The 14,930-nt window shown below is 34.5% G+C and overlaps 1 protein-coding gene across 1 annotated transcript in view; it reads left to right on the top strand.

Annotated features, from left to right (window-relative positions):
* The first annotated feature begins 13,792 nt into the window (after positions 1–13,792).
* cpx (synaptic transmission protein complexin) overlaps positions 13,793–14,930 on the top strand; it is a 1,078,564-nt gene continuing 1,077,426 nt past the window's right edge. Inside the window, exon 1 of the mRNA XM_075291794.1 lies at positions 13,793–14,425. The gene's annotated coding sequence lies outside the window, so the exon portion shown is untranslated. The remainder of the gene's footprint in view (positions 14,426–14,930) is intronic.

The raw sequence follows: 14,930 nt of genomic DNA, 5'->3' as shown, positions 1-14,930 counted from the left end.
TAGCACACGTATTTGTGGTCTTACAATACCTCTAGATTTCCAATTTCAGATAAATTGAATAAAAACTGCGGTTTCTATAAGCCCAAGAAGTAAAATCGGGAGATCGGTCTATATGGGGGCTATACCAAAACATGGACCGATACTCACCATTTTTGGCACAACTCTTCATGGTCATAAAATACCTCTAGATTTCAAATTTCAGGCAAATTGGATAAAAACTGCAGTTTCTATAAGCCCAAGAAATAAAATCGGGAGATCGGTCTATATGGGGGCTATACCAAAATATGGATCGATACTCACAATTTTTGGCACACGTATTTGTGGTCCTACAATACCTCTAGATTTCCAATTTCAGGCAAATTGGATAAAAACTATGATTTCTATAAGCCCAATACCCCAAATCGGGAGGTCGGTTTATATGGGGACTATATCAAAACCAGGACCGATATAGCCCATCTTCGAACTTGACCTGCCTGCAGACAAAAGACGAGTTTGTGCAAAATTTCAGCACGATTGCTTCATTATTGAAGACTGTAGCGTGATTACAACAGACAGACAGATAGACAGACGGACAGACGGACATCGTCTTAGAATTTCTCCCTGATCAAGAATATATATATACTTTATATAGTCGGAAATCGATATTTCGATGTGTTACAAACGGAATGACAAACTTATTATACCCCCGTCACCATTCTATGGTGGTGGGTATAAAAATATGGGAAACATTTAAATCTGAAGCAATTTTAAGGAAACTTCGCAAAAGTTTATTTATGATTTATCGCTCTATATATATGTATTAGAAGTTTAGGAAAATTAGAATCATTTTTACAACTTTTCGACTAAGCAGTGGCGATTTAACAAAGAAAATGTTGGTATTTTGACCATTTTTGTCGACATCAGAAAAATATATATATGGGAGCTATATCTAAATCTGAACCGATTTGGCACACATGACTATACTACAAATTGTACTCCTTGTGCAAAATTTCAAGCTAATCGGGATAAAACTCTGGCTTCTGGGTCCATATAAGTGCATATCGGACGAAAGATATATATGGGAGCTCTATCTAAATCTGAATCGATTTCAACCAAATTTGGCACGCATAGCTACAATGCTAAATCTACTCCCTGTGCAAAATTTCAACCAAATTGGGCCAAAACTCTGGCTTTTAGGACCATATTAGTCCATATCGGGCGAAAAATATATATGGGGGCTATATCTAAATCTGAACGTATTTCAATCAAATTTTGCACACTTGACTATACGACAAAGTGTTTTGTTTGTACAAAATTTCAAGCAAATCGGTATAAAACTCTGGCTGCTGGGTCCATATTAGTGCATATCGGGCGAAAGATATATATGGAGCTATATCTAAATATGAACCGATTTCTTCCAAAATTAATAGGGTTGTATTCTGACCCAAATTAGGAACATGTGCCAAATTTGAAGGCGATAGGACTTAAATTGCGACCTAGACTTTGATCACAAAAATGTGTTCACAGACAGACGGACGGACAGATGGACATGGTTATATCGACTCAGGGACCCACCCTGAGCATTATTGCCAAAACACCATGTGTCTATCTCGTCTCCTTCTGGGTGTTACAAACATATGCACTAACTTATAATACCCTTTTCCACAGTGTGGCGCAGGGTATTAAGGGTGATACGCTCAAAATTTGGTCAAGGGAAAACGCGTGTAAATCGGTGAAATCGTTTATTTAAAAAATCAAATTAAATTTCTTTTTCAAGTTCAATTAGTATAAAATTCAGGAAAAATATTCAGTTAGGCTTTCGCTTTTCCAAACCCGAATTGCCGGGCCTCACGCTTGACACCTGCCATCAGATTTTGTACAGCCACGTTGTCCACCTTCTTCGCCGCAGAAAGCCAGTTTGCCTTGAACTGCAGTTTAGCAGTTTTTTGGTCTTCTTTAGGTTCCGCTTGACAATAGCCCAGTATTTCTCAATTGGGCGGAGCTCTGGCGTGTTGGGAGGGTTCTTGTCCTTGGGAACCACCTGCACGTTGTTGGCGGCGTACCACTCCATGGCCTTTTTACCGTAATGGCAAGATGCCAAATCCGGCCAAAACAGTACGGAACAACCGTGTTTCTTCAGGAAAGGCAGCAGAGGTTTATTCAAACACTCTTTCACGTAAATTTCTTGGTTGACAGTCCCGGAAGCTATGAATATGCTGCTTTTCAAGCCACAGGTACAGATGGCTTGCCAAACCAGATATTTCTTTGTGAACTATGACAGTTTTATGTGCTTGAAAATATCTGCTACCTTTCCCCTTCCTTTTGCCGTATAAAACTCTTGTCTCGGAAGCTGCTTGTAGTCGGCTTTGACGCAGTCAAACTTCGTCAGCATCGTCTTGTACAGCCTCCGGGATCGCACTTTGGCCGTCGTATTTTGTTTATCATCGCGATTTGGAGTCACTACCTTCTTGTAAGTCGATAGTCCGGCTCGTTTTTTTTTTGGCTCGATGCACGGTTGTAGACGATACACCCAGCTTATTTGCGGCATCTCGGAGAGAGAGGTTAGGGTTTCGCTTGAAACTACCGGCAACTCTCTTTGTCGTCTCAGCGGCTTCTGGTTTTCGATTTCCCCCCGATCCAGACTTCCTGGCTGTCGACAAACGTTCCATAAACACTTTAATTACATTTGTAACGGTTGATTTGGCAACTTTTAGCGATTTTGCCAGCTTTGCTTGCGAGTAGCTCGGATTTTCGCGATGCGCGAGCAAAATTTTGATACGCTGCTCTTCTTGCTTGGACGGCATTTTGACAACTGAAGAGTGAATTCCAAAATCAAAATAGGACCAACATTCTACACACACACACCTTCAAAATGAGGGGTGTTCAGGGGTGTTTTTTAAATGCAAAATTGAAAAAATACGTCAAGTTTATATTGACCAAATTTTGACCGTATCACCCTTTAAATATGGGAAACGTTTAAATCATAAGCAATTTTAAGGAAACTTCGCAAAAGTTTATTTATGATTTATCGCTCGATATATATGTATTAGAAACGCAGTGGCGATTTTACAAGGAAAATGTTGGTATTTTGACCATTTTTGTCGAAATCAGAAAAACATATATATGAGCGCTATATCTAAATCTGAACCGATTTCAACCAAATTTGGCACGCATAGCTACAATGCTAATTCTACTCCCTGTGCAAAATTTCAACTAAATCGGAGTTAAAAATTGGCCTCTGTGGTCATATGAGTGTAAATCGGGCGAAAGCTATATATGGGAGATATATCTAAATCTCAACCGATTTCAACCAAATTTGGCAAGCATAGCTACAATGCTAATTCTACTCCCTGTGCAAAATTTCAACTAAATCGGAGTTAAAAATTGGCCTCTGTGATCATATGAGTGAAAATCGGGGGGAAAATATATATGGGAGCTATATATAAATCTGAACCAATTTCAACCAAATTTGGCACACATAGCTACAATATTAATTCTACTTCATGTGCAAAATTTAAAGCAAATTAGGGCAAAACTCTGGCTTCTGGGGCCTTGTAAGTGCATATCGAGCGAAAGATATATATGAGAGCTATATCTAAATTTGAACCGATTTCAATAAAATTCAGCACTCTTTACGACACTATCAATTGCACTTCTTGTGCAAAATTTAAAGTAAATCAGGCCGAAATTCTGCCTTCTTGGGCCCTATTAGTAGATATCGGGCGAAAGATATATTTGGGAGCTATATCAAAAATTTACCGATTTCTTTAAAAATCAATATGGTTCTCTTCTGACCCAAAATACACACTTGGGCCAAATTTGAAGTCGATTGGACTTAAATTGCGACCTAGACTTTGATTACAAAAATGTGTTCACAGACAGACGGACATGGCTAGATCGACTCAGGGGCCGACCTTGAACAATATTGCCAAAGACACCATATTTCTATCTCGTCTCCTACTGGGTGTTTCAATTATATGCACTAACTTATAATACCATGTTCCACAGTGTGGCGCAGGGTATAATAAAGTTAAATTAGCTTTTGTGAAATAGAGGGTTCACTTTTTTTTTTTTTTGAGTGCATATTTCCCCAAATCAGGCGTACATATGTATATATGGGAGCTAAATCTAAATCAAAGCCAATTTGAACTATATTTCGCACAATGCAAGTACAGTCGACTCCGCTTTAGCGCAATGCGCTTTACTGAAAAACCTCGGATAACTGAAATCGATCGCATTCCCCAGTTGTTTTTTCTGTCCATTTCATTTAAATTACTCCGCTTTAGTGAAACTCCGCTTAACTGAAAAAATCGGATTACTGAAAAGTTTTTTGTGTTCAAATGAGTTTCGTCACATTAGTATGACTTCGCTTTACTGAAAATGCCACATTCTCGCTATTGAGAGAGAGTACATTTTCTTCTCCGTATTGAGAACGCTTTATTTCAAGTGAAGATGGCACTTTCAAAACAGTTTAAATCACTCTGTAAATAAAATCAACTGAAAGGTAAAATTGTAGATGGCACACACACGGAATCAAACACCTTGTTTTTATTATTTTATGTACATAGCATTGGTCATAAGTTCGGTTAACTGAAATTGAGTGGATTTTTTTCCAGTTATACGGAGTCCGCTTTACTGAAACTTTTTCAGTTATCCGAAGTTCGCATTACTGGAAGTTTTTTTCAGTTATCCGTAGTCCGCTTTAGCAAAAACTTCGGATAACTGAAATTAAATGGCTGCATTTTTAACGTTTCAGTAAAGCGGAGTAGACTGTACATCGGAATGAAACTTTGATCTCGTCATAAGAATCATAGTCGGGCGTAAGGTATATATGGGAGCGCGAAAGGTATATATGTGAGCTCTATCTAAATCTGAACCCATATGATCCAAAGATGGCACACTTAACAATATTAGGAATTGTGAAAAATTTTAAGCCAATCTATATGTAAGTTTAGGGCCATAGAAATATAAGATATATATGAGAGCTATATCTAAATCTGAACTGATTTGACTCATTTTTTGCAAGATTTACGAGACTCACAAACTATTTGAATATTCGAAATTTCAAGAATATCGGTTGATGAATACGTAATTTATGACAGAACGATTATAAATACATACATATATATTGCAGGTTCAAGTGTAATTTACTCTGGGTTTTGTGAATTATCCGAATTTATTCTTATAATTGGTTGATAGTTTTGCTGCCAGTAGAGGATGCTGATGAGGTGGTGATTCCGTCCATCCAAATATCTTGCAATCTACAGGGCTTTGCACAAATAAATTTGACAAACATACTGTTCTCCTTTGGTTGTTAAGCTACTCTTGAAGTTTTGTTTTTACTCTACTGAATTTGGTATTGATTCCCAGTCAAAGAAACGCATATTGATTTAAGGATACATTTCTCTTTTGAGTTGGAAATTTGCGTACTTAATTCTAAGAAACAAATTTTAGGTTGTTCGTTTTTTCGTGATATTAAATTCCCTTAAAAATGTGTTAACGACAACCTAAATTTCCAAATTCAGCCTCATTTTCAAGTAGAAATTATGCCATGTTTCAAGTAAAAAAATGCATTTAATGTAAAGTGTTGAAAAACATCTCATATTTTTACACGCATTTTTTGCTTTGTAGTCAAGGTACAAAAATTCAACAAATTTAAAGACAAATTCATTAATTTTTCGGAATTATCAGAACCATTAAAGTCAAGTTGACCTTAGTCAAACAAAATTTCCTTTCATGTTAAGATATCAATTTTTAAGTCAATTCACTTAACTATAAGAACGAAATGACTTCGTTGAAAAGTTGATCGACTTCTGGACAAAGAAAAAAAAACTTTATATCTGAGAAATGCATCTTCTGTGCTAAGCAAAAATTCGCATTCGTATTTTAAGGACATGAAATAATTGGCCTCACGACCATATTTTGTCAGTGTATACACATGTATGACTTGAAGCTCAGCTATGAATGCGATTTCAAAACATTCACTGGGTTACATGGTAGTATATCTACCAATTTTAAAATAACCAACTTAAACCATCCATTCATGGCCATAAACCGGGCTGTTAACTATCAGTGCCAATAATAAAATTAAGAAGCTCAGTGTGAAAGTCCATCGAGGAGAAGATATAATAATTTCTACAATAAATTGATTTTCTCTTAAATACAGAATAGATAGTACTTGGTTTAACAAAATTATGATGCAAAAGGGCGAAGTCTATTATTGGCTATTTAAGAGATTCAACAAAAAAAAAATTACAATAACACAGATAACTAAATTGATCATAAAATATTTCGAAAATCATTTAAAGACATCTACTGAAAAATGAAAACGAAATTTCTTTTCTATGGAATGAAATTGTAGACACACGAAGTTATCTTGACCATAGAATGACGATGAAGGTACAATCATATTAATTCCACTCCCTTTGCATAGTCTCATATAAATCGGAGTAAAACTTTGGCCTTTATGGTCATATGCGTCTAAATCGGGCGAGAGATATATATGGGACCTATATCTAAATCTAAACCGATTTCAACCAAATTTAGCAAGGATTGGTAGAATTTCAATTTGATTCCCTGTGCAAAAAATATATATATAGATTTAGATATAGGTCCCATATACATCTCCCGCCCGATTTAGACTCATATGACCATAAAGACGAAAGTTTTACTCCGATTTATATGAGGCTATGCATACACGGTTGAAAAAGACTGTTTTTCATATGTTTGGCTATAAACATTATATGTTTGGAACACAAATTTTTAAACACAATATTTTTGAGTGCAAGCATATAATGTTCATAAACTAGCATAACATGTTTGGGACATATATGTTAATATGTTAGAACATATTATGTTTGGGACATAAAATGTTTGTAAATATAATATGCTTGGATGCAAACATATATTAATTTAGAAATAGCCTGTAAACATATATGTGTTTAGTAGCTTGGAGCGCTATTTAACAGGGAGCGATATTGAATAAAGTTGGTGGTTGTTGCTTGTTATTACAAAATTAACATTTTATTTTTCCTTGGGCAATTGATCAGCTACTTCTTTGATCCTTACAAACTGTGTGGTCCGTTGTTCGAATCCCCGTCCGGCAAAAGGTAAAATTAAAATAAAAAAAATCATAAAATTGAATAATTTCTTCTACAATGTTTGTATTACAGAAAAAGGTGCTAAGAACTAAAAAATCTCGTGGAAGTGAGAAAGATGTCGGGGAATATACAATTGGGCAGAAACAAAATTTTGAGCATTCAGGTCGAAAACCTATGTTGTTAGCACCTATATTACCTGTTTATTTTCATAATTCATTATGATTGTAAATATATAAATAAATAAATAAAATTTTGAGCACAATATTGTTTGGGAGAATTTTTTTAAGCATATAATATTTTTGGGTGCAAAATGCTTCCAAACATATTATATGGTCACATAATAACATATTGTTTTTTGGAAGACAACATTATTGAATTTGGATGCAAAAATACAAAATGTTTGGAACTTAGACTACCCAAACATATATTGTTTAGACCAATATGCTTTCAAACATATTATATATTGGTAGAGATCAAACATATAAATGTTTGGGCAATACCCAAAAATGTATATGCTTGAAGCAAAATATGTTTGGGAGTATATGTTACAGAAGCGATTTTTTGTGAGGGTGTAGGGGGTAGAATTAATATTATAGCTATTCATGCCAAATTTGGTTAACATCGGTTCAGATTTAGATATAGCACCCATATATATTTCGCCCGATTTTAATTCATATAACAACCGGAGACCAAATTTTCATTTCGATGTACTTGAAATTTTTCCCTGAGAGAAAATTTTACATTTTATACCAATTTTAACGGAATTTTGCTGCAATTGATTTTATTTTACACATAAGAACGATTTAACATTCTATCTAATTGTGTAGAATTTTATCCAAATCGGTTCAGATTTAGATAAAGCGCCCTATATTCTTCCGATTTAGGGAAAAATGGTACAACGTCAGCGAAGATGTCCCCACCCTTTCCACAGAAGATTTAGAAAAGGTTCCTGCTGTGTAAAAGACGCTCGACGTGGCTAAATATTATCACAGTTCTGACAATTGACCACATATTGTGGTGAAATTTAGCCATTGGCCTTGTGAACTCACGACTTTAGTCTTTACTAACTTGTTTTTTATACCCTCCACCATAGGATGGGGGTATATTAACTTTGTCATTCCGTTTGTAACAAATCGAAATATTGCTCTAAGACCCCATAAAGTATATATTCTGGGTCGTGGTGAAATTCTAAGTCGATCTGAGCATGTCCGTCCGTCCGTCTGTTGAAATCACGCTAACTTCCGAACGAAACAATCTATCGACTTAAAACTTGGCACAAGTAGTTGTTATGGATGTAGGTCAGATGGTATTGCAAATGGGCCGGTTCACTTTTAAGTATAGCCCCCATATAAACGGACCCCCGGATGTGGCTTGCGGAGCCGCTAAGAGAAGCATATTTCATCCGATCTGGCTGAAATTTGGTACATGGTGTTTGTATATGGTCTCTAATAACCATGCAAAAATTGGTCCATATCGGTCCATAATTATATATAGCCCCCCTATGAACCGATCACCAGATTTGACCTCAGGAGCCTCTTGGAAGACCAAAATTCATCTGATTCATTTGAAATTTGGTACGTGGTGTTAATATATGGCCTCAAACACCAATGTAAAAACTGGTCGAAATCGGTCCATAATTATATAGCCCCCATACAAATCGATCCCCAGATTTGAAATCCGGAGCCCCTTGGAAGAGCAAAGTTCATCCGATTCGGTTGAAATTTGGTACGTGATGTTAGTATATGGTATCCAACAATCATGCAGGAATTGCTTCATATCAGTCCATAATTATATATAGCCCTTATATAAACCGATCCTCAGATTTGACCTCCGGTGTCTTTTGGAGAAGCAAAATTCATCCGATCTGGTTGAAATTTGGTACGTGGTGGTAGTATATGATATTTAACAACCATGCCAAAAGTTGCCCATATCAGTCCATAATCATATATAACCCCCATATAAACCGATCCCGAGATTTGGTTTTGGAGCCACTTGGAGGAGCAAATTTCATCCGATTCATTTAAAATTTGGTACATTGTGCTAGTATATGGCCGTTAACAACCATGCCTAACAAGGTCCATATCAGTCTATAGTTATATATAGGCCTCAGATAAATCGATCCCCAATCATACAAAAATTGGTCCATATCAAGTTCATAATTGTATATAGCCCGCGTATAAGCGACCCCCATATTTCAATTCTGGCTCTCTACGTACCGTGCAAAAGTCCATATCGATTCGTAATTATTTTTAGACTTGCCTATACATACCTTTTTTGTCTAATATATACCACGTATGGACTAACTCACAATTTAGAAAACGATAAGAATTTTTAAGATACCACAACCCAATTAATTCGATTGTGGATGACAGTCTTTCGTAGAAGTTTCTACGCAATCCATGGTGAAGGGTCCATAAGATTCGGCCTGGCTCAACTTACGGCCGTATATACTTGTTTTTTTTTTTTTTTTTTGGTCTTCATAAAATCTTTTTCACATCCTGTAAAAATAAATGTTTATCATAAAAAATCTATACTTTTCTGCTAAATAAACTTACAGCGAAAAGTAAATACTAAACGATATTTGTTTAGTTTGGAAGGAAAGTTTTTTTCTGCGTGTACCTCTGGTTTTGAGCCCCATTTGCTTTTATTGATATACACATAATAAGTACACGTTGACAGTTTTCTTTTTTGTCCTAATTCTAATATATTTTTTAATTTGGTGTTGTAGCTACGTCATGTAACTAAAGTTCAATAAGAAAAAAAACGCAAAAATTTCATTATTTTTGATTCCTGTGTTCTCTTTATGATGAAGAGCTTTATTTGGTTGGTCAAAAGCAAGTACATTGTGCGTTTTTATATGAGAATGTTTAAATTTTGCAAAAAGTTTGTTATTGTGTTTTTAGTGGCGATGAATTGAATGCAAATTTAATAAAAATTAGTTACTAGATGAACCGAAAAAGTCATTGTAGTAGAAAAGGAAAGACTGGTTTTAGTTCTAAAAATCGACTTTGTGTCCAAAATGCACTAAAGAAAAGAAGTTCTGCGAAAACACGTGGAAACCCAAGCAAGACACTTCGAAAAAGAGATAATCTTTTTGTCACTCTCCAAAGAAACACCCTTCAAATCATCCAGACAAATTTCTGCTGAAATAGGCAATACGATATCTGCACGAATAGTGCATACCAAATTACCCGGCCGAACAGTCAGAAAAGTTCCTATGTTACGGAATTTATAAGATAAGACTATGCTTCGCCAGAAAACATCATAGGTGGTCAGAAACGGTACACACGGAGAAGAGAATGGTTGGAATTCGGTTGTTCTTATGAACATTCTATATTTAGAAATAAATATTATGGTTGTAGTAACCAAATTTACCTCCTTTGAATAATTTTGACTCGTATTGGTTGATAGGACCATCCGTAAGGAAAATTTTTAACTATCATTTAACAACCATCATTGTCATAAATTATTCATAGCGGAATATCATTTAAAATATTTATAAAATGTCATTTGTTTTTGTTTTTTTTTTTTTTTTTTGTTGAAGAAGAAGAAGAATAAAGAATTTTATTTCAAAATTTTAAATAGAGGCAACGATAACAAAAATATAAAATTTTATCATCTCTTCGCCATGAATGGGATCACAGTACAGCATGAATGGTATAAGAAATGTTTTCTCGGGACAAACAATTCAAAACAATGGTTTGCATTGCAAATAAATTTGTTTAGAGGACTCAAAATAACTCAACAATGTTAATATCTAGCATGTATCAAAAATAATTGTGAAGATTGAGGAGGTTCCCTGATGATTTCGCCAATTCATGGCAGAGGGTACATGAGTTGATTTAGTGCAATTCATCTTTCGATGTCACCTATTTTGTATTTAGATTTATTATATACATATATTTTAATAAAATAAAATATAATATTTAACTGGGACGAAATTGGTTTTTAATTCGGTCATTAGTATTATCAAAGTTGGACAACACAACCGAACGAACCAACACCATATGAGATATTGGTTGTGTCGACCGAATCAGTCGGGTGGCACAACTGCCAACTGGTAGTTGCTACAACTGCCAAAAGGAGGTTGGCCAATCTGTATTCTCTGTGTAGGTGAGAGAAAATGGCGCAAAATCTTGTGGAGCGATGCAACTAAAAAAAAATATTCCGAAATGGTAGCAGTAAGAGTTCGTCGACCCCAAGAAAATATGCTTCACAAAAATTACGGTCAAGCATGGGAGCGGGAACATGGTATGGGGCTGTTTTTTCTGATATGGCCTAGGTCGAATTTATCGAATTACTTATAAAATGACCCTGTTCGAATATAGAAATATATTGGAGAACACAATGCTGCCGTACGCAGAAGAAAACATACCTCTAAGGTGGCCGTTTCAACAAGACAACGATCCTAAACACACTTCTCGCTTTATTACAAATTGGTTCCAAGACAATGACATAACCCTTCTACGTATATTGACTTACTCTGTTAACCCCATTTAAAACCTGTGGGGAGAGTTAAAACACAACTGGAAACTTGGCACAAGTAGTTGTTATTGATGTAGGTCAGATGGTATTGCAAATGGGCCATTTCGGACCACTTTTACGTATAGCCCCCATATAAACCGACGATAGATTTGGCTTGCCTCTTGGTGGAGCAAAATTCATGCGATCCGGTTGAAATTTGGTACATGGTGTTAGTATATGGTCTCTCACAACCATGTAAAAATTGGCCCACATCGGCCCATAATTATATATAGCCCCCATAAAAACCGATCCTCAGATTTGGCTTGCGGAGCCTATAAGAGAAGCAAATTTCACCCGATCCGGCTGAAATTTGGTACATGGTGTAAGTATATAGTCTCCAACAACGATGCACAAATTGGTCCACATCGGCACATAATTATATATAGCCCCCATAAAAACCGATCCCCAGATTTGACCTCCTGAGCCCCTTCGAAGAGCAAAATTCACCCGATCCGGATGAAATTTGGTCCCCAAAAATAATCTACCAAAATTTTATTTCTATAGAATTTTTTTTTTTAATTTATTTCTATAGAAAATTTTGTCAACATTTTATTGCTATAAAAAATTTTGTCAAAATTTTATTTCAATAGAAAATTTAGTCAAAATTATATTTCTATAGAAAATTTAGTCAAAATTTTATTTCTATAGAAAATTTTGTCAATTTTTTATTTCTATAGAAAATTTTGTCAAAATGTTATTTCTATAGAAAATTTTGTCAAAATTTTATTTCTATAGAAAATGTTGTCAAAATTTTATTTCTATAGAAAATTTGTCAAAATTTCATTTCTATGGAAATTTTTGTCAAAATTTTATTTCTATAGAAAATTTTGTCAACATTTTATTTCTATGGAAATTTTTGTCAAAATTTTATTTCTATAGAAAATTTTGTCAAAAATTTAATTCTATAGAAAATTTTGTCAAAATTTTATTTCTCTAGAAAATTTTGTCAAAATTTTATTGCTATAGAAAATTTTGTCAAAATTTTATTTCTATAGAAAATTTTGTTAAACTGAATTATTTACGTATTTAATCGGCCTTTTTTTTTGTTTAATATATACCCCGTATGGACTAACATAACTTACAATCCAGAAGATTGTGTTAAGAAGTTTTAAGATACCTTGCCATCGGCAAGTGTTACCCAAGTAATTCGATTGTGGATGACAGTCTTTAGTACAAGTTTCTACACAGAAAATAATATTATAATTTTTGAGCTAACAATAAATTGTTGTTACAGAAAATTTTTAAGTTCAACAAAATTTTTGTTGATATAACCAAATGTTTGTTGATATAACAAAATTGGTTGCTAAAGTGACTAAAATCGTAATTGTATTTACAAATTACGTTGTTAGCTCAAATTTAAACGTAATTTTAATTGTATTGACAATCAAATTAATTGATATTTTTTTGTGTGTATGCAATCCATGGTGGAGGGTACATAGGTTAAAGCCTGGCCGATCTTATATACCATATATACTTGTTGACTCTTACTTTGCCTTAACTGGATTAGCTTTTCATTTCACTTGTCTTTTCCAGAAAAGTATTATCTTTTATGATACATGTATATCATTAATATGAATTATATACTTTATTTTGCTTTTCAATAAATATATTTCTTAAATTTACCATGGAACATAAAAAACTCTACTTAACTTATTAATTTGACCACATGTGTACCTTCTTTGAAAATGTTAGTCATAGTTTCCAGCGAAAATAGAGGCTATACTTCCCATTTTATCAGCATAACATTGGCCAACATAAGGCACGACACATTGTTGGGAAAAGTATGAGAGTATGGTGATGAAATGCATTGAAATACATTTAAACAAAACATTTGAAAAGAGAACGAGAAAGAGAGAATACAAAAATGGAAACATAAGCTGGATTACAATGACACCACTCATTACGCTAAACCATTTCATTCATATGGTGCTTCAACAAAGCTCCCTCTCTCAATGTAGGTAATAGGCAAAAGCACCGAATGTGGATAATGAAAGAAGGCGATAAAATAAAGCAACAAGGCAAGTTGCCAAACACCAGCAATCTCACGTACACACACGCCCACACAAACACGTGCGGACTAAGCGAATTTTCCTCATTGCAACAAACCCACACTCTCAAACACGCATATTAACTCATACTCGTGTACAGGTATCCTAATAGGGCTCAGCCAAATGCTGTCAGTGTGATTTGCGAGCACGAGAAACATACGAAGAGATTTTTATCTAAATTACCCAACGTGTGCCCGAAATTAAGGAAGTTTTCATCGAATTTTTCACCTAAAGAAGGAAAAAATTAAATTATTAGAAAGTGCTCCATATCGAATGGGAAGCTATTACAAGCGATAAGAGTTTCGAGAATCGAAAGCATTGAAAATATTTGCATTTGTGCTCAATTTTTATGAGTTTCGCAAACGTGTGAAAAACATCCGGTTGTGTGTGAAGTTTTCTTTGCTATCGCAAGAAATCATCGTCAATAAAACGACACAAGAGGCCATTAAAAAGAAAAGCAATGCAATGAATTCCATTTGATTTTTTTGGAAAATACTCAACCGATAACCAAAACAACGATTCAAAGTGCTTTCATTTATTTTATTCATAGTATTTAAAACGTTTTAAATGTCCTAGGGTGGAATTTTTTTTTGCTCATAAACAACGGAAAAAACGGAGTGAAAAATCGAAGTAGAAATACTTGTCCATGAATTTTTAATGTCAAATGTAATATATTGATGTCATACGCCTGATACAATATATACCACGCCAACACCAGCACCGATAGCCGAGGCAGACATAGAAAACATAACAAAAGCCGGATAAATATCAAAGGTAAAGCAATTCAGAAAATATATTGCATATATAGAAATGATACAAAAAGAAAACGGGAGAAAAGTGCTTTGAGTACTGTAAGACTAAAGAGAGCTGTAACAAGACAATAATAAGCAACAATGAAAATGAGAAGAACAAAGTAGAAACTAAAAGGGAAAACATTTAAAATTTCCCGGCTGGCAGGTTTGTTACTGTGTTGTCAACTTGCAAAAAATGGGAACCCCTATTATTACGATACATCCCACTGAATAAATTGATTTATTTTGCACCAACGATATTTTGTTTTTGCTGCTAAGGTTGAATCTCTCAGGCTAAAGAAAGTTTAAGTTTATATATAAAATTTCGCTTCATAAGAATTAATTATATTGAACCATGAAATAAAATTCAAACAAGATTTTTATAACAGGTTTCTTCAACTACATGGTTGGGCACCTACCTTATTTTTATACCCTCCACCATAGGGTATACTAAATTTGCCATTCCTTTTATAACACATTGCAATATT

This window comes from Haematobia irritans, chromosome 1, assembly GCF_050003625.1.
Source record: "Haematobia irritans isolate KBUSLIRL chromosome 1, ASM5000362v1, whole genome shotgun sequence".
Lineage (NCBI taxonomy): Eukaryota > Metazoa > Arthropoda > Insecta > Diptera > Muscidae > Haematobia > Haematobia irritans.
Note: the sequence above shows the minus strand (reverse complement) of the source record. Positions and strands in the feature narration are given on the sequence as shown.